Genomic DNA, 19716 nt, shown 5'->3' with positions numbered 1-19716 from the left:
GCTATGAGTCTGTAGGTATGCAAAGTTTAGAAACAATTGAGGTTTATATTTCATTAGTTTTAATCTTTTTCTGTCCCTAATCTAGATGTTTTCAAGTATCTAGGTAAAGGCAAGCTAAGGACCTATGCATGTTATCTCAGTGGGATAATGTGATTTCACTGGAAGAACTTGACCACAGTATGCCATTTTCTTTAAAGCCCCAAATATAAGAAAACTTTGTCATTAATGTGTAAACAAATGGATCTCCAAAATTCCATAACTGGAGTCACTTCAATGAGTATGAGATAACTTATGTAAAAATACAGCACTGTTGAGATTTAATGATTCCTAGTTAGGTAGCATATAGAATATAAGAATCAGTTCAGACTAGTAACATGATTGTAATTAGTACTTGAATGACAATGAGGACATTATTTAACCTATGTGAGTTTTTTCCTCATCTATAAAATTGAGTGGGTGGGGTCATTTCTAAATTCTTTTTCAGCATATGATCCTAAGAAATCTAGATAAACTCCTTTTAAGGCATTGTTCTCTTCTACTAACAATGGTAACCCTGACAAAAAAAGAAATGAGATTTTTCTATCCTGATCTATTCTTAATGGACGCATGCTATTCCACAGAGATTATTTTTTTCCTTTTCCGAGTGTTTACAAATTATCCCTCAAATACTGTATTACAGAAATTTATTAGGAATGGAAATCATGTTCACTAGTCTATAGTTGGAACAATCCAACATATTCTCAATTTTGAAGATTAGAAAAATATTTCTGTTTCCTCATCCACAGAATTTGTCCTATTCCCTTTATTTCCACAAAGATCATTTCCACACTTATTATTCTCCATGAGTTTTACTTTTCATTTTTAAAAGTTTTAGTGACTTTTTTATATATAATTAAGTCAGAATAAATGCCTGAAGATCCAAAGAAAAGCAATTCCAATAATAATAAAAGAAAAGGATGGGGGTAAATGTGGATACACAAATAACTTACTGACCAACTTCAACATTTAAAAATACAGCAGGAGAAAGCAAAGATGGGTAATAGAGAAGAAATGCAATGGTTGGACATGGACATAGCAACGCTATCAGAAGTAAAACTCAGAAAGCTAAAGACAAAAGTTATTTTTTTATTTTGATTTTTTGTTATGAGGGAATTGAGTATATTGGGTAGAATAGAAGGGCAGCGGAAGACTAGAGAGTAACATCAGGGAAGAAATAAAATAATGATAAAGTTTGGTTGGCGGAATGGTAATTTTTGTTACAAGGAATGGCACTTTGGATAGGGAAGGAGGAGGTATCATTTTGTAAGTGTTGTTGAAGTAGAGGCTAAAGATGTCAACAAAGAGGAAATTTAAAAAATCACAACTAATGAGATAGGTACCAGAGGAGTAGAAGACAAATGTCCTGACTTTCAAAAATGGGAAGAGAATTGTGTCTGCAAATTATAAACCAGTAAACCTGATTTCAGTTCCTGGCAAGATTCTGGAATGTAACATTTAACACTTGTTCAGTGAAATCTAGAGTGTAAAGTGGCAATCACAACAAAGCCTTTTCTTGCTTGTATATATACTTCCTCAGGAATCTCATCATTTTTCCTGGGTTTGGCTCAACTGCCTTTTCCATGCAGATAAATCTTACATTTAAAGTTTCAGCCTCTCTTCTTCTGTCCACCCCCAGTAGAACTGCTTCAAGGGTACCACTGCTTCATTCTGTTTTTGTGCCCCTATATCTCTTGTCAGTACAATGTCTTGCATTTTCATTGCTGAAGTTGCTGCTCTTGTTGAGGATGATATGTTGAATTTGGTATATCTTTGTTCTCTCTTTGGCCTTTTACAAATATGAAAACTCTTTCTTTTTACTTCTTTCCTTCTTCCTTCTTTCCTTTTTCTTTCTTTCTTTGTTTCTTTTTTCCGTTCTTTCTTTCCTTTCTTTCCTTCTCTCTCTCTCTTTCTTTCTTTCTTCCTTCCTTTCTTTCTCTCTCCTTCTTTCTTTCTTTCAACGTAGCTTTAGTTTGCCATACAATTATGAAGTCGTTGATTTAACTGTCTAGTTTTTCAAATTAAGTTTTCTTATATTTCTTCAATTTGGAATATTTTATGTTGAATAGACTGGTTTCTTTTGGAGAGTGAATCAAATTTGTCCTATTTGTTGAAAGTCTATCTATTTTTCTGTGATAAATAGGATTAATTTTTCATGCATTTCTGGCATGTGTGTTGATAGATTTTGCTTTGAGGATTATCATATTCTGATCTTCTCTGTGATTCATCCTGGACTAGACATAGGTCAGGATTATTTGGAGGGTAGTGACTTACTGAGGGTCACAAAAGTGTCTAATGTGGGTGGTGGCAAATTTGAAGTTTAATCACCATTTTCCTTGGTGATTTAAACTCTTTTTTCCCTCCACTGGCAATCCATGTATTCTAGGGAGCTAGATTACAACTAAGTGGTGTAGTGGATAGAGCACAGGACTGTGAATCAAGAAGACCAAGATTCAAATCTTGTGTCTGACACATAATAGTTATTGTAACCCTAGAAAAATCACTACTCTCTCCTGGCCATCTGTTTAAAAAAAAGGTAATAATAGTATCTAACTCAAAGAATTATTATGAGGCTCCAAAGAGAAAACATATTTAAAGTGGTATTTGCAAATATGAAAGTGTTATATAAAGGATAGATATTATCATCAGTTCTTTGACTATTGATTTCAGTACTTCTGGACAATTTTTTTTTGTATCCATGCTATATGGTTTTTTTTTGCTTTTCATTCTGTAATGCTTTTTCATGGATACATCTGGTCTTCAAATGATCTCAGCATGTCCCATCCTCCAATTCCATCACATTGACATGCATAGAATGCATTTATTCTAAAAATGATACCATCTTTTGGCTCTCTTTTGCTAAAATTTCTTCCAGATCTGTGTTTATGAGTTCTAAATACAGTAGAACCTAATTTTACAAATTTAATTTGTTTCAAGATTATGTTCATCATGTGATTTGTTTGTATTGCAAAGCGATTTTTTCCATAGAAATAATGTGAAATCAGATGATTGGTACCACATCCCCCAAAATATTCATATAAAAATAATTATTTATAATTTTAAGTATTTTTGTCCCTAATGCACCTGAAAAACAATAGCAATTATTAGTACACAATAAAAATCAAAAATAAAATAAATTAACATGCACTTTACCTTTGAGAAGAGTTGTGGCTGGTGTGAGGAAGATGAGGAGGAGGGGGAGGAAGGGTTATTACTTGGAAGAAGAATCTCTTTCTATGAGACCATGGGGATTTCCACATCAGAGTGTTTTCTCTCATGGTATTTTCACTAAAAGTAAGACTAACACTACTGCCTTAACTTATTTTTCATTTTATAGAATCACTTTCATGTTTTGACTCACTGATTTTTTTTTTCTTTACATTTGCTTCTGACTGGGTATCTGTCTAATCACACTTGTTTTTGACTTTTTTCAGAATATCATAGAAATGTGACATTGGATTATCATTAAAAATATTTGTGGCTTTCATTGCTGCAGCATTATTTGGGTGATGTTTTCCAACAAAATTTTGCACAATTTCCCCACATCTGATAAATGTCCCTAATCTCACGTGGTGAGAGGGATACCTCCTGCCTATTGCTCCTCATGCAGATCCATCAATTTGTTCATGGTCAGTTCCTGGCTGTGTTCCTCCACCAACTCTTTGTTCTGGGTTATGGTATCTCCTGCTAACTGCTTCTCGTGGATCCACATGAGAAGCAACTTTTCAACATCTTCTAGAATGCGTGGCCATTGCTTTGATATTCTCATGAACCCTTTTGTTGCATTTACCATCTTTATTTCATTCTTCTTCAAAATGTTGAAGATTGTAGATGCAGACCAATTATAAAACCATGAAAAGTTGGTCTCACACATACACACACACACACACACACATGCCACTTTCATGCTTCTCAATGATTTCTTTTTCTCATTTCCAACATAACGGTCTTCTTCTTTGCACCTTTCTTTTCAGTCTGCTTCTTCACTGGGCCACTGTTACAAATATTGTTGTAGATCACAGTCACTACCATGCACTTTTATGCAAAATACTACCATACATGTGCAAAAACATCTGAACACACTTGCAATGGTACTGTTAAGAGCAAATGATGCTGCCTTCACAAAGAGTCAATGCTGAATGAAATTGATTAGGTAATATACTGACCTGAGGTTCCTTTCTTTGACATATGAAAGTAAAAAAAAAAAATTACCCTAGTTGACATCATCCCTTCACAAGTCATTCAAATCCAAACGTGTTGTTTATACTGCAATTTTTTGTTTGTACTGCAAGACACATTTTTCAGCAAAATTTTCCTCATCCAGTGAAGCATGTGTAAACCAGGTTACTCATAAACCAATGTTCTACTTCTGTTCTCTTTGTTTTGTGAGAAAGTCTACTGTCTTGAAGATTCTTCATCTTATATATTGCATTGCCTAACCTATCATTTGTCTTATTATTAAATGTTAGTTCTAAATTCCATCTTTTTTTCTCTTTTACTTTTTCTAATCTCTATCTCTCTGTTTCTCTCTCTCTCTCTTTCTCAGACTTTATGGAACTTCTCACTGTTGTTTCTAATATTTATTTAAATGTCCTGTAAAATTTTTGTCTTCAAGACTTTTTCCTTGGGAGTTTTTAGATCACTTTCCATTTTAACATAATATTTCTTCATTGTGTTGTTACCTTTTTAAGGTTCCCTACTCATTTTTTTTCCTTTTTTTTCTTGTGAATATCCCAGATTTCCCCCCCTGATCTGTTTGTGTCTTACAATCCCTTTAATCTTTTTCCTTCAATATTTTTGTTGTCTATTCAATTCTTCATCTCAGAGAACATTATCTCAGACTTCCACTTCATTTCTTACCACACTGAGATAATGCCATGTCATTTTCTCTTGTTTATACCATAAAGGGTTGATCAATTAGGGCTGTCCAACTGGCTGCTAGCTGTATGGAAAATTCATGGGCAGGGAAGGGAGGAAGGAGATAGGAGAGCTAGATTTATGTCACCTTCTTCTTCATCATGGAAGATGAGCTCTAAGTTGTTTTGTTCTCTTTGACACCCAACACAACTGTTTGTTTACCCTATTTATGTTGAGTCTTGAAAAATGCCATGTTCTTCTTTCTCCCTTAAGGTATGGCCATGGGAAAAAAAATGCACTTTTCAATTCTCTGCTTTTATTTTAGAAGGTTTTACAGACATGAAACTGTTTTATGTCTCCTCTTCCTGATGAAATTTTTATTACAATGTATCTGCCATTTTACTTCCAGATATGAAGTGATATGATTATGGAAGTTATGCAGAAAGCTGCCTTGCTCTCTCATCTTCCACGATTTTTTCGAGTGGTGGTGACAGTAGCTCAGCATCAGTTCTTTTAGGCCAGATGACTTGAATCCATTGAGAGAAGCTAGATAATCTCTGAAAATTATTTCATTTGTCTTGAGCTTCATTGTGCCCTTATCCATTTTTGTTCTAGACTTTTGGTTATAAAGACAATTCCTTTTGGTAAATGAAGAAGAAACAAATGAATTACGGAATAGGTAGTCATTCATTCGCTTCTTTTTTACTTATGCACCTAAAATGGTGGCCCCATGCCTTCCAAGATTACTTTCTTCATTCTAACACAGCTTTAAAGAATAAAAAAATCAAAGAAAAAAATGCCATTCTTTTGGCTTTGCCATTTGTTAAAAGCTTCAACTCAGAATTGGTCCAAAGCCTTCATGACACTAGGTCATTGAATGAATGTTTATTTAAGAGAAATTTTATTTAATAATTGAGGAACTAGAGACAGAATATATAAATGACAGGAATTGAATTCAGTTCTCCAGAATCTTATTTATGATTTTTTTCCCTTTTAGATTGTTGTCAAATTTAAATTTGATTCACTTATATGAGAAAAGTAGAATTTATTTTTCCCCCTTGAAGTCTTCTTATATTAAACTATATAGGATCACAGGACAATAAAAATAGAAAGAGACCCTACCCCCCAAACTATGTCATTTAATCTTCTTATTTCAGAAATTGGGAAATTGAGGTCCAGAAAGGAGACTTCATTTTACCAAGATTATACAAGTTAGTTCTTGATGGAAACTAGAAGAAAAGGCTTCTAACTCTGAGTTCAGGACTCTTTCAACTAGATTATACATGCCAAAGTTAAATTAAGAAAAATATGTTGTGATGTTGAAGACAGCAGACATTTGCATAATGTTTGCATTTTACTAGCTATTTCGCATATATGATCATGCTGCATCTTAAATATCACAGATTTTTCTGAATTGTTATTCTCTGGGTTCTTAATTATTTGTATCCTAGGACTTTGGGTGCAATTTAAGAAAGCCCATGGACATCTTTTCAGAATAGTACTTAAAATGCATTGAATAACAAACCTACAATTACAAAAAGAAATCAATTATATTGAAATAGAGTATCAAAATATAGACAGAATTCATATAACCCAGGTTATTAACCCCTCCTTTCAATGATGCCCTATTAATATGACATGTAAAAGTTAATAGCATAGTATATTCTTTTATAATATATGCTGACTCTCTCACTAAGCTCCTTTGTTGTTCTTCAGCTGTGTACTACCTTTCCTTGCCCCCTCCTCCTTTTTTGATAAGAATGCTAGAGTAGTTTGCCATTTCCTTCTCCAGTCCATTTTACAGTTGAGGAAACTGAGGCAACCAAGGTTAAGTGATGCCCAGGATCACAGAGTTAGTAAGTGTCTTGAGGACAGATTTGAACTCAAGAAGATGATACATCCTGACTAGAGGCCCAGCACTCTATCCAAGTAGCTATAGTATCTATGCCAAGTAGCAGCCATCTTCTGTCATCTGTTATTTATTGACTTTTAATTTACTCATATAACAATTTAGATTTTTGGTCTAGATAATTTTTAGGCCCCACCCTACCCCCAGTACTGATAGTCAATGATTACAGCACATTTCTAAAGGACAGACAAAATCATGTCAAATAATAACAACATGCTAAACTAAAGTAGGCAATATGATTATTGTTTAACAGCAATGAAAATAAGATTAATGGGGGGGGAGTGGGGTGGGAGGGAAAAGCTTAAATACATTGAATGTTAGGGGCTTTAAAATTGCTTATTTCCTAGTTTTGATTATCTGTATTGTCCTTTCTTTCTCCCTATTATATGTGTCTGTATTTTATTAGCCAATCAACAAGTATTTGTTGAGTACCTACTATGTGCAAACCATTCAAAATCTTGGCAGATTTGAAGTACCACTTGCCTATGGTAGGTTGCTTAGTGTGTGCAGTACTGTAGTAAGGAGGAGAGGCAAGACCCTGGACTTAGCACTTTCACTGACTCTTTTACCCTCTGTAATAACATTTCTTCCCTCCTTCATAGGGCCTCCAAGAAGGCTAGCATAATGTTTGGGGCCTTCCACAACATAGTCAGACATTCTGGAAAGGAAAGCCATGACTGAACAACAACAACAATGATGCTTATACTAGATTTCTTACTATTCCTTAGTAGTATAGCAATTTACACTATTATACATTGTGTATACTAATTTTCATTCCTTATAATTTTCCTTATAGTTTTAAACTTTCACACAAATGAATGGGAAAAGTGAGAAAAAAAAGATGCACAATTATACAATGCTATCATCATATGGGACAGCCTACAATAACTGCCTATAGAAAAGATCTCCTGAAGTAGACCACCATTACATGGGGGAAAAAAAATGACATGAAGAATTTATATTTCTTTTTATTTTTTTTGCTTTTTTAAAAAAATATTTCATTTTTTCTTTTCAGTTTTCAACATTCACTTCCACAAAATTTTGAATTTCAAATTTCTTCCCCATTCACCCCACCCCCAAGAAGGACAGCTTGTATTCTGATCGCCCTTTCCTCCAGTCAGTCATGTTGTGAAAGGTTATATTTCCCTCTAGCCTGTCCCACTCTCCTTTTATTCTATTCTCTCTTTTGACTTGTTCCTCTGCAAAAGTGTTTGCTTCTAATTACCTCTTCTCCTAATCTGCCATCCCTTCTATTATTCCCTCTCTCTTATCCCCTTCCTCCTGGTTTCCTCTAGTGTAAGATAAACTTCCATACCCAATTGAGTGTGTATGTTATTCCCTCCTAAAAACAAATTCAGTGAAAGGAAGACTCACTTATTCCCTCTCATCTTCCCCTACTTCTCCACCATTGTAAAAGCTCTTTCTTGCTTCTTTTATGTGAGATGATTTACTACATTTTACCTCTCCCTTTCTCTTTCTCCCAGTACCTTCCTCTCAATACTAAATTTTCTTTTTTAGATATCATCCCTTCATATTCAGCTCATCCTGTGCTCTCTGCCTGCCATTCTCCCTTCCTCTCTCTCTCTCTCTCTTTCTGTTTCTCTCTCTTTCTCTCTTTCTCTCTCTCTGTACATTTATATCTTATATGCTTATAATATGAATATATGTATATATATGTACATGCACACACATATATGCATATATGTATATATGTACATATATATGTGTATTTAACTGTGAACAGTTCAACTTTAATAAGTCCCTTATGGTTTCTCTTTCCTGTTGACCTTTACATGCTTTTCTTGATTCTTATATTTGAAAGTTAAATTTTCAATTTAGCTCTGATCTTTTCAACAGGAATGCTTGAAAGTCCTCTGTTTCATTTATGTTCATTTTCTTCCCCTGAGGTATGATATTCAGTTTTGCTGGGCAATTCGTTCTTGGTTTTAATCCCATCTCCTTTGACTTTTGGAATATCATATTCCAAATCCTCCAGTCTCTTAGTATAGAAACTGTTAAATCTTTTGTAACCTTGATTGTGTTTCCACAATACTTGAATTATTTCTTTCTGACTGTTTATGATATTTTCTCCTTGACCTAGGAACTCTGAAATTTGACTACAATATTCCTAGGAGTTTTCCTTCCAGGAGGTGATGGGTGGATTTTTTGCATTTCTATTTTACTCTTTAGTTCTGAAATAGCAGTGCAGTTTTCCTTTATAATTTCTTGAAAGGTGATATCTAAGCTCTTTTTTTTTTTTATCACAGCTTTGAAGTAGTCCAATAATTTTTAAATGGTCTCTCCTGGATCCATTTTTCAGGTCAATTGTTTTTTTTTTTTCCAATGAAATACTTCACATTGTCTTCTATTTTTTGTTTCTTTTGGCTTTATTTTATAATTTTTTGATTTCTCAGAACATCATTGGCTTCCATTTGCTCAATTCTAATTTTTAAGGAATTATTCCTTCAGTGAGCTTTTGGACCTCTTTTTCCCTTTGGCCCATTCTGATTTTTAAGGTATTCTTCTCCTCATTGGTTTTTTGGACCTCTTTTGCTATTTGGGTTATTCTGATTTTAAAGGTATTATTTTCTTCAACATCTTTTTCATTTTCCTTTAGCAAACTGTTGATTCATTTTTTTCATGATTTTCTTGTATCACTCCCATTTCTCTTCTCAATTTTTCCTCTACTTGATTTATAAAATCATTTTTGATATCTTCCATAGCCTGAGACCAATTCATGTTTTTCTTGGAGCCTTTGGATGTAGGAGCTTTGAATTTTTTGTCTTCTTCTGGTTGTAGGTTTTGATCTTCCTCATCACCAGTGATGTAAAATAATGCCTCTTCAGCAAGAAAGTAAAAATTTATAGTCTGTTTTTCCCTCTTTGCTCATTTTTCCAGCTGATGACTTGGCTTTTGAACTCTTTGTCATGTGGAAGGCTCCAGAGGCAGCTTCCACCTTAGCAGTGGCTGCCATTGCCCTGGGACTGTGGCTGAGGCTGGACTAAGCTCCCCTTTCAGCCAGGTGAGATTCCCTTCCTGCTGACCTTTGAAGATGTCTTTAGAGTTTGTGGGTTGAGAAGTCTGAAAATCACAGTAGCCACTAGTGATTTAGTCCCCTAAGGCCTCTTCCATCTCTGTCTCCACTGGCATGGGCCAGGCCAAACTGTACTGTGCTCCCAACCTGGTGTGATAGATCCCTCCAGTTGACCTTCCAGATTGTCATGGGCTGGAAATTTGCTTCTGTCTGTCATTTTGTGGCTCCTGCTGGTCTAGAAGTTGTTTAGAGTCATTTTTAAAGGTTTTTTGAGGGGTTTGGGGGAGAGCTCTAGCAGTTCTCTGCTTCTACTTCTCCATTTTGACTCCATCCTCAGAATTTATATTTCTTAACAGAATTGTGGACTGTTCTCTAATGAATTCTTTTTTCAACTTATTATATTTGAAAAATGACATATTCTAAAAAAATTAAGTAGTTTATATATGTATTTTTGATTGTGTACTATATCACATTGTCACCCTTACTATGTCACAAGTTACTCAAATATTTTTGCTTATTTTTTTTATTTTGGAGGAAATATATCCTTTTATCATAGAACCTAAAACCTTATGTCATTTTATGACTTCTTTTTCTCTAGTAGACTGCAATTAATGGTCACTATAACATCCTTAATCAACTCTAAGCCACTGTTACATTAATGCAAAGATTGACCCTGGACACTTTAAGGCTGATCTGATGGAGTATAATGCTTAAGAAGATTCTTCCAAACTGGAAAATCAGAGTTGAGCAATGAATGGTGTATTTATCATCAGAGGACCAGCCTGGAAACTGTTGCATTTACCAACTTGGTCAAATAAGAAAAAGCTCCTCACTGTAGGACTCCACCAGTTCATATGTGTGAAGCTTTTGGGAAGAAGCCTAGCTGTGTGGATTCCTGGAAAATGTAAATAGGAGACAGAGTTTTCTGCTTCCTGTCCTGGAAGAAGGGATTTAAAGGGACTGATACTTGAATGAAGCATAGAGATTTTGAGATTTGGAGGCACTGCACCAAAGTGAGGACCCCCTGTCTGCAGAAAAGTCTTGTTGCTACAGCAGAAGTGGTAACACATGAGATATAAGAAGAAAAGCTGAGAGAGACAGAGACAGAGACACAGAGAGAGAGAGACAGAGACAGAGGCAAAGAGAGACAGAGAGACAGAGACAGAGAGAGAAAGAGAAAGGCTCCAGAGGAACTGATGCCTTTAGTAACCAGAACAGGTGAGAAGGCTATGACCAGAAGATAGTAAACGTTAAATCACTGGTCCTCTGGTTGAGAAATTGGCAGCCAGACATTACTTGCTTTTCTTCTTCTTTTAGCCCAGGACAGAGTTATAAACACAGTTTTCTGTTTTTGTGAGTTATTTGCTACTTCTTACAGTTCTTTTAGAAGTCAGTTCACTGTAGATAAAATCCAACCTATTTAAAATGCTTTTAATTTGTACGTGTCCTTAATTTCAAATAGTTGCTATAGAGGGAACAACAGTATTTGGTTTTGTTGGACAGATACAGAAAAAAACAATATATGAGCTCTAGTCCAAAAATACTAGGCTTTCTCTGTGTAATGGATGGAGCCAAAGTGAAGATAATTTTAAAGGTATGATTTATTGATTCTGAATAAACTTCTTAAATGAAAAGCTAAACTTTACCCCAAGTTTTCCTTTTTATCCTCAGGCTATACCAATTCAGAGCACTATTTTGCAATCAGGTATAAGGTTTGACTTTGAGGTTGCATGGTTTATTTATTGATGCTCCCATGAATGAGCAATAAAAAAAAAAAATTCTTCAGGACTGATATCTAGGGCAGTGGCAAGGAAATAGAGCCTTCTCAGTGGGAGAAAAAAAAGTTAAGGCACATTCATAGCAAAGTGACTGGCACATAGGTTTAACAAATGTTAGTTAATGGACTGAATTGTAACTCTCACATGCCACAGGTAGGGGCCAGAGAGGTAGTGTTTTTATTTACCTTACCCATAAGCTATTATGAATGTTAGGCATATTCTTGTTTGGAAAGATAGGACAGGGACAACCATTAGTGAAACCATTTACTCAGTGTTAGATGGGTTGTAGTCTGTGTCAGTTGATGAAATGCTTACATGAATAAAGTCACATATTCTTGAAGTATTGAATTATTCATAAAATATTAGCCAGAGAAGCCACATTGCTGATAATTCTCCCCCAATTTCCTTATTTAAAAAAATAAGAGTTAGAGGTTAATATATTAAAGTCCTGCAGCTAGTTAGAAACATTGAAAATATTAGAGAGGACCCAGGTTTCCTAGCTCCCAATTATATACTATTTCCTTTAGGGAAAGCACTAGGGATGCAAATATAATAATAAAAATAGTTTATTTTAATAGTACAATGTGCTAGAGAAAAACAATAGATATGTAAATAAAAAGAAAAGTAAATATACAACACATGAAAAACAAAAAGGAATTATAATGTAGGAAAACCTCTATTCATTGATCACATATTCAAAATGTTGGGGCAAATGGAGCATATAGCGTAGTCTCATCCATTTTTCCATCTCTTCCCTATAATTGAGCTTCCATATATGTGTGTGACTTTTAGTAGTAATCATACATCAAAAAATCCTTTCCTTATTCTAAAAGTTTTTGCAAGTAGATCACTTTTTGAAAATGCTGTAGAAAGGATTCATGATTCATATAGAATTTAGAATTAAATATACTATGCATAAGATCATTTTTAGTTTTAAGCTCCTATAAAATAAAACAAAAAGCAAAAACAAAAAAAAAATGCTACGTAGGATGACTTCGTGAAGAAAACCAAACATGACCTAAAATATTAACTAGTGGAAAAGATTTTACATGGGAAACACGATGATTATAGAGTTTTTTGTAAACATAACAGAGACCAAGACTGAAAAAAAAAAGTAGCATTGACAGAGAAGAATCAATATTTCATCTTTATCAAGATAACACATATATATATTTTTTTAATTAAGCAAATTGAATGACAGATTATCAGAGTTGAAGAGCTTTCAAAGGTCATTTAGTTAAACCTGAGGTTTATTTTTTCACCTTTATTATGTCAAGGCAGACTATCTTTCTGAAACTTGCTTCCACTGTTGAGTTCTTTCCTCTGAGACCAAGCCAAACACGTATAATTCTTTTACATGATAGTGTTTCAAGTATTTGAAGACAATTAGCATGTCCTTTATACTTCCACTCTCCTCACCAATCTCCTCTTATCCAGGTTAAATACGCCCATTTCTTTTTATCTCATATTATGTGGTTTACAATCCTCTCCTCACTTTCATTGTCCTTTTTTTCTTGGAAAACACTGCAGTTCATCAATGACCTTTCTAAAATATTTTAGCCAGCATTGAAAAAATACTCCAAATTTCATATGGTCAGAGTAAAACAGCACCAACCAGTCCTTTACACTGTTGGCTATTCAATTCTGAATCTAATTATAGTATCTGTTGTCTGGTCTATAGCCCTCCATCTGGTACGTAATATCTGCAGAATTCTCTTGATTTATCTGTATAGTTGCTGTGTCAAAAAAAGAAAATCTGGTTAATCTGATATTCTTGGTGGAATAATAACTTTTAGTGATCACTACTTCCCTATTTTAGGTGTTCACAAATCCCTTCCTCAATACTTTGTAGAATTTTGTCAAGAGTCAAAATTGAACTCATAGGTCTAGAACACTGTTCCTTATTTGGAAATTAGACCTTTCACCTATCTTTAGTACTTATGTTGACACTCTTACTTGTGTCATTTATCTTGAGTTTCAACCCTTTGTTCATTTTTTTTGTTTTATCATTCCCTATTCAAAGATTATTCTCCTTAATAAAGAAAAGAGCAATAAAATGAGTTAAAGAGCACTTCCTTTTTGACATGATCTATTCTCATGATCCAGCCAACTCTGAGTATCTGTCTAGTCCTGTTTTTCATATTCTTGTCCCATGATCATACTTTCAGGATGTTTAAAGTTCCTGGCAATTCTTGTAGGACCATTTATATACTCTCTCATATTCACCCTCAGGTGTCTGTCCTGTGATTGTTACTACTATCAATGTCAATAATATAAAATGGACATTTCCATATACCTGTCTAACCATCTCTAATTCTATCTACAGACCAAGTTGTCCACTGTTTCATTTGCTTCCACTTCCGAGTCTTTAGAAAACTCTCCATCTTACATAGGTATCCAACTTCAAATCACTTACCCTTTTCTTTCACTTCTCTCCTCTTGCAGATGATTAAACTTCAGACACTATTTACCTACCTCTTTTGGCACATTGATGATAAGGGTCTCTAGGTCTTCACAAAATTTTTCTTTTATTTCATCAGGATTCCTCATGGTGGGAGCATAAGCACTGATGATTGTGGGATGGCATTTTCCTGTTGGTGGCAATTGCATTGTCATGAGACTGTCAATCACTCCTTTTGGCAGGCATACCAGCTTGCTGACTAGATTAGTTCTGATTAGAAAATCCACCTCAGCTTCACAGTCCTCCCCTTTACTGCACTCACTCCAGAAAAATGTGTATCCAGCTCCAACTTCATTTGCCAACATTATTTCACTCAGGGTTGCTATTTGAATGTGATACCTGTTGAGTTTTCTTGCAACAAGAACAGTTCGTCTTTCAGGTCTACTACTGGATTTTGTGTTGTCTATAAGTGTGCACACATTCCATGTGCTAATGGTGAGTGGAGTCATTTTTGCATTTGTTTTTTTTTTTCTGTACATTTTTTTGTGTTTTAACCATATAGTGGGATTCCCTGCTTGCTGTGGTAATCAGACCAGGGTTGGGTAAGCAGACAATGTTTAGGGCACCTTTTCTAGCCTCCTTCTTCACACCAGAAGGTGGGCAGTGAAATCCTTGAAAGGCAACTCAGACACCCAGTGGACTGCCAATCCTACTGCTATTTCTAGTGAGAAATGACACTGTGGCCTGGGCTGCCTGTGTGCAGGGTTGTGACTATAGCTTCCAGTGTGTCTGCACCTGCTGCTTCATCGCTTATCTGTTGCCACAGGTCTTTGAGGCATAATAGTAAAATGCTATGAGTGATGTCTTTTGATTTGTGTATAAATTGGATTTAAGTGAGGCAGAGTTGCAAGAAGTCATCAGCCTTACTCTCTCCTCCATAGTCATCATAGTCCAGTGGTAGGACAGAGTCAAGATGACTGGTGATGGCTCAGGATAAAGTGGATGACCTTGGTGTCTTTGGTGTCTAACCAAGCTCTGAGTGCTCCACATCACCTGCTTGAGCTGGTTGGAACAAATTGTTCTCATCCATCCATTTCACCACAGGAAGTCTTCAAATGCTTGGGGTAGACAACCCCTAACTCACCAATGGATTTGAGACACCTTGGTTACCCTCAACCTGGTTTGGCCCATCTGCTGAAATGGTTTACTGGGGTGTGGTCACTGTATATGTTGCAGTTTCTTGGAACCACAGCTGAGAGTTGGGTGGAACAGGTGAATGCCAAAGACAGAAAGAGCCCTGAAAAGGGCTTGAAAGCGATCACACCAAAGGTTCTGGTTCTCCCTGAACACACTCTATACCCTATCAGTGCCTATGCTTCCACCATGATGAACTCTGATGAAGTCAAAGAAAAATTTTATGAAGACCTAGAGACACTTATCACCAATGTGCCAAAAGAAGACAAGCTTGTAATTCTGGGTGACTTTAATGCTAGAACAGGCTCAGACTACCAGACTTGGAAGAAAGTCCTAGGGAGGATTGGAGTTGGAAACATAACAGCAATGGTCATTTACTACTGAGGACTTGTGCATCACATGACCTTCTTATCACCAACACTGTTTTCCATTCACCTAAATGCAATAAAACTTCATGGATGATTCCTCACAACAAACACTGACATCTAATAGACTATGTGATTGTAAGGAGAAGAGACAGACAAGATGTGAGAGTGACAAAGGCAGTGTGTGGTGCAGAGTGCTGGACTGATCATAGACTTATCTTTTCCAAGCTAAATATTTACATTCATTAAAAGAGCCACCCTCCAAGGCAAAATGACTGCCAGAAGAATCAGTGTCAACAAAGGAGAGCTCTTCTTTGAGCTGAACAATTTGTTGCTAACTTGGAGGGAAAGTTGAGCCAACACATAGTGGAGAACAGTGGAATAGAAAAGAAGTGAGCAGCTTTCAGAGATTTGGTGTACAGCACTGCATTTGCTCATATGGATCAGAACACTTGCAAACACCAAGACTGGTTTGATGAAAATGATGGGGAAATTCAGAAGCTGTTAAAAGAAAAATGAGAACTCCACAGCAGAATAGTTCATCTACTTCTAAGAAGGCAGAATTTAATTCCATCAAAAGCAAAGTCCAAACAAAGCTTAGAGAGATGCAGGATTCCTGGCTCCATAAAAAGACAGATGAAATTCAGTTTTATTCTGATATTAACAATCCAAAGTGCTTTTATGATTCCCTGAAAGCTATTTATGAACCAAAAACATATGGTAAATCACAACCACTCAGTGTTGATGGAGCCACATTGATTACTGATAAGGATATGATCCTAGAGAGATGGGTTGAATACTTTTATCACATTCTCAACAGACCATCATCAATCAATGCTGAGGCCATTGAACATTTACTCAGGTTGAAGTCAATCCCTCCTTAGCTGAACTTCCAACTGAAGAAGAGGTTTTGAGGGCCATTAGGCTCCTTTCATGTGGTAAAGCACCTGGTACTGAATCTATTCCAGTTGAGATTTACAAGGTAGGAGGACCATTGTTCACACAAAAGCTGACTGAAATTTTCCAGGTTATATGGGAAGAGGAGGTTATCCCCCAGGAGTTCAAGGATACCTCTATCATCCATCTCTATAAAGGGAATAGATTGTCTTGCAACAGTCACAGGGGTTCTCTCTCTTAATCATTGCTGGCAAAATTCTTTCTAAAGTCCTCCTTAATAGACTGATCCTTCACCTGAAATATGATCATATACTTGAGAGCCAGTGTGGCTTCAGAAAGGGCCCAAGAACAGTTGATATGGTGTTTGCTGCCCAACAACTCCAGGGGAAATGCCAGGAGCAAAACAGAGGTCTGAACACAATGTTTGTAGATCTGACCAAGGCTTTTAAAATTATTAGTCTTGAGGACTTATGAAAAATTATGTCAAAATTTGATTGCCTGGAGAACTTCATCAGTATTGCACGTCAATTTCATTACGGCATGTTTGCCCGGGTTCTGGATAGTGGACAATGCTCTTGTGCTTTCCCAGTCACCAGTGGAGTGAAACAGGGCTATGTGCTTGCTCCCATGCTTTTTAGCATGTTGTTTTCAGTCATGTTGTCAAATGCTTTCAGTGAGAATATTCATGGCATGGAGGTCAACTACCTTACTGATGGGAAGTTCTTCAATCTGAAAAGGCTACAAGCCAAGACCAAAGTGTAGGGAGTGTTGGTGCATGATTTTCTGTTCGCAGATGATTGTGCACTCAGTGTAGCCTGTGAAGCTGAGATGCAACAAAGTATGGATCAATTCCCTGTTGCCTGTGCTAATTTTGGCCTAATTATTAACACCAAGAAAACACAGGTGCTCCATCAACCACCACCACACCATCTATATGTGGAACCATCAGTTACAACAAATGGAGAAGTTTTGAATGCTGTGTTAAAGTTCATTTACCATGGCAATGTACTTTCCAAGAATGTACACATTAACAATGAGGTTGATGCATGCATTGCCAGAGCTAGCTCAGTATCTGAGAGGCTCTGGAGAAAAGTTTGGGAGACAAGAGGTGGTAGCCTGACTACCAAACTGAAGGTCTACAGAGCTTATTGTCTTATGTCTGTGAAACATGGACAGTCTACCAGTGCCATACCTGGAAACTGAATTGCTTCCATTTGAACTGTCTTAGGAAGATTCTAAGGATCTTCTGGCAGGATAAGCTACCAGACACTGAAGTTCTTGCTTGATCTGAACTGCCAAGCACTCAAACTATGCTTAGGAGAGCACAACTCTGATGGGCTGGACGTGTTGTTCAAATACAAAATGTATCTTGCCAAAAAGACTATTTTATGAAGAACTCACATGGGGCAGGTGATCACATGGTGGTCAGAAAAAGTGATAAAAGGATACTTTCAAGAACTCTCAAGAACTTTGGATTTGACTATGCAACATGAGAGACACTGGCACAGGACTACTCAGCATGATGTGCCTACATGAGGAAGGGTGCTGTGCTCTATTGGCAAAACAGAATTGACACTGCACAAAGGAAGCATAGGATGCGCAAATTTGTAGTATCCACCCCAAATATCTACACGGACTATCTGGGCCCAATCTATGGTAGAGCATTCTAAGCTCATATTGGTCTGGTCAGCCACAGTCATACACACTGAAACTTCACTTCATCATGGTGATGTCATTTGGTCCTATTCTAAAACAAAGGACAACAACCAACCAATCTACCTCTTACCCTTTTATAGATATCCTTCTTGTCAATTTGAATAAAGCTAATGCATATACCTGCCTACAATACATAACTTCTATAATCTCTCTATTCTTTAGACTAGTCTTCATATATCATAAGAAAGCAACAATTTCCAGTACTTTCAGAATCACAGTGGTCATTCGTGTCTGGCAGTATTCCAATTTTTCATAGTCCTCCTTAAAATGTGATACCCAGGAAGGGAACATGGTGTACTCCAGATGTGACCTTCTTCAATGGACTATGATGTCCCTTGTTCTAGACAATATTTTTACTAATATAGAACTAACTTTATTTTTTCTTCCCTTTGTAGTTATTTGTTTGTTTTCTGTGCTTATTATATTGTTGATTCCTATTGAGTTTGGTAATCCACCAAACCCCTGTTGAACTTTTTCTTTATATTTGCTGATGCTGGGCCATGCTTCTCCAATTTTATATTTGTATAGTTGATTTTCAAAGATGAGGACAAGAATATATATTCATCCCCATCAAGTACCATTTTATACAGAAAATTCAAATGAACTGAACTGGACATATATCCATAAAAAATCAGGAGGAGTGAAAGGTTAACAATAGGATAGGGAAAAGTAAGGCCTGATGGTAGAAATTTGATAATGTGATCAATAGAAGAGTCTGTGATGTAATCAAAGAGGCATAAAAAGATGGTGAGTTTGAGAGCTTTATTGACGTCATCTAGAAGAGAACAGATTTTTGAGAATAATCTAGTTATGATAGTCTCATTGAAAGAGATGGTGGTGGATCCAGAAAGGTGTTGACTTTTGGAGTTAAGAAGGATGAAGCTTTAGAGTTTAATTACAATGTGCACATGAAGGAAAAGAAAAGAATCTAAAATAACCCCAGGTTTTATAGCTGAGAACCAGGAACAATGTTTCACAGGGCAACTTGGAACTGTTTCAATTTATAATGAAAAAAGTAAAGTTGTTATTACTAAAAACTAATAGCATTTGCACTATTAAAAATAAAATTACCTAGAAACCAGCCTGCTCAAAATTGAGGTCTTGTGTCCTAATTGACTTGGCAAGTGAATTTATAGGAATTAGTCAATCTCTCCTTGTATATTCATTTCTTAGTCTTAAAAACAAAAAAGGTCGATGTTTGCCTCCTTCTTGTGTCTCAGTAGTGCTGTGAGGATTAATAAAAGAGTCCATAGCAATCCTTAGAGAAACGTTGGGTAGCTAAATAAATAGAACATACAAAGCATCTCATGAACTGATTTAGGCCATCCTGTCTCTAGTCTCTACTCTTTATTACATAATTCTAAGCAGAGTCACATGTACCTTGCATTTAAGTGTTTGTCTACTCAAAGTAAGGTGAGAACTAAGATCTTTAGAATGGTTCCAAAGATTATAATGTTTGGGGCTATGTAGATGAAGCCTCCAGGTTTATAGGACTGAATTGTTCACTGTTTGTCAGAATGTTTTGCCAG

This window comes from Notamacropus eugenii, chromosome 5 (genome assembly GCF_028372415.1).
Source record: "Notamacropus eugenii isolate mMacEug1 chromosome 5, mMacEug1.pri_v2, whole genome shotgun sequence".
NCBI lineage: Eukaryota > Metazoa > Chordata > Mammalia > Diprotodontia > Macropodidae > Notamacropus > Notamacropus eugenii.
This window is presented reverse-complemented; position numbering follows the sequence as displayed.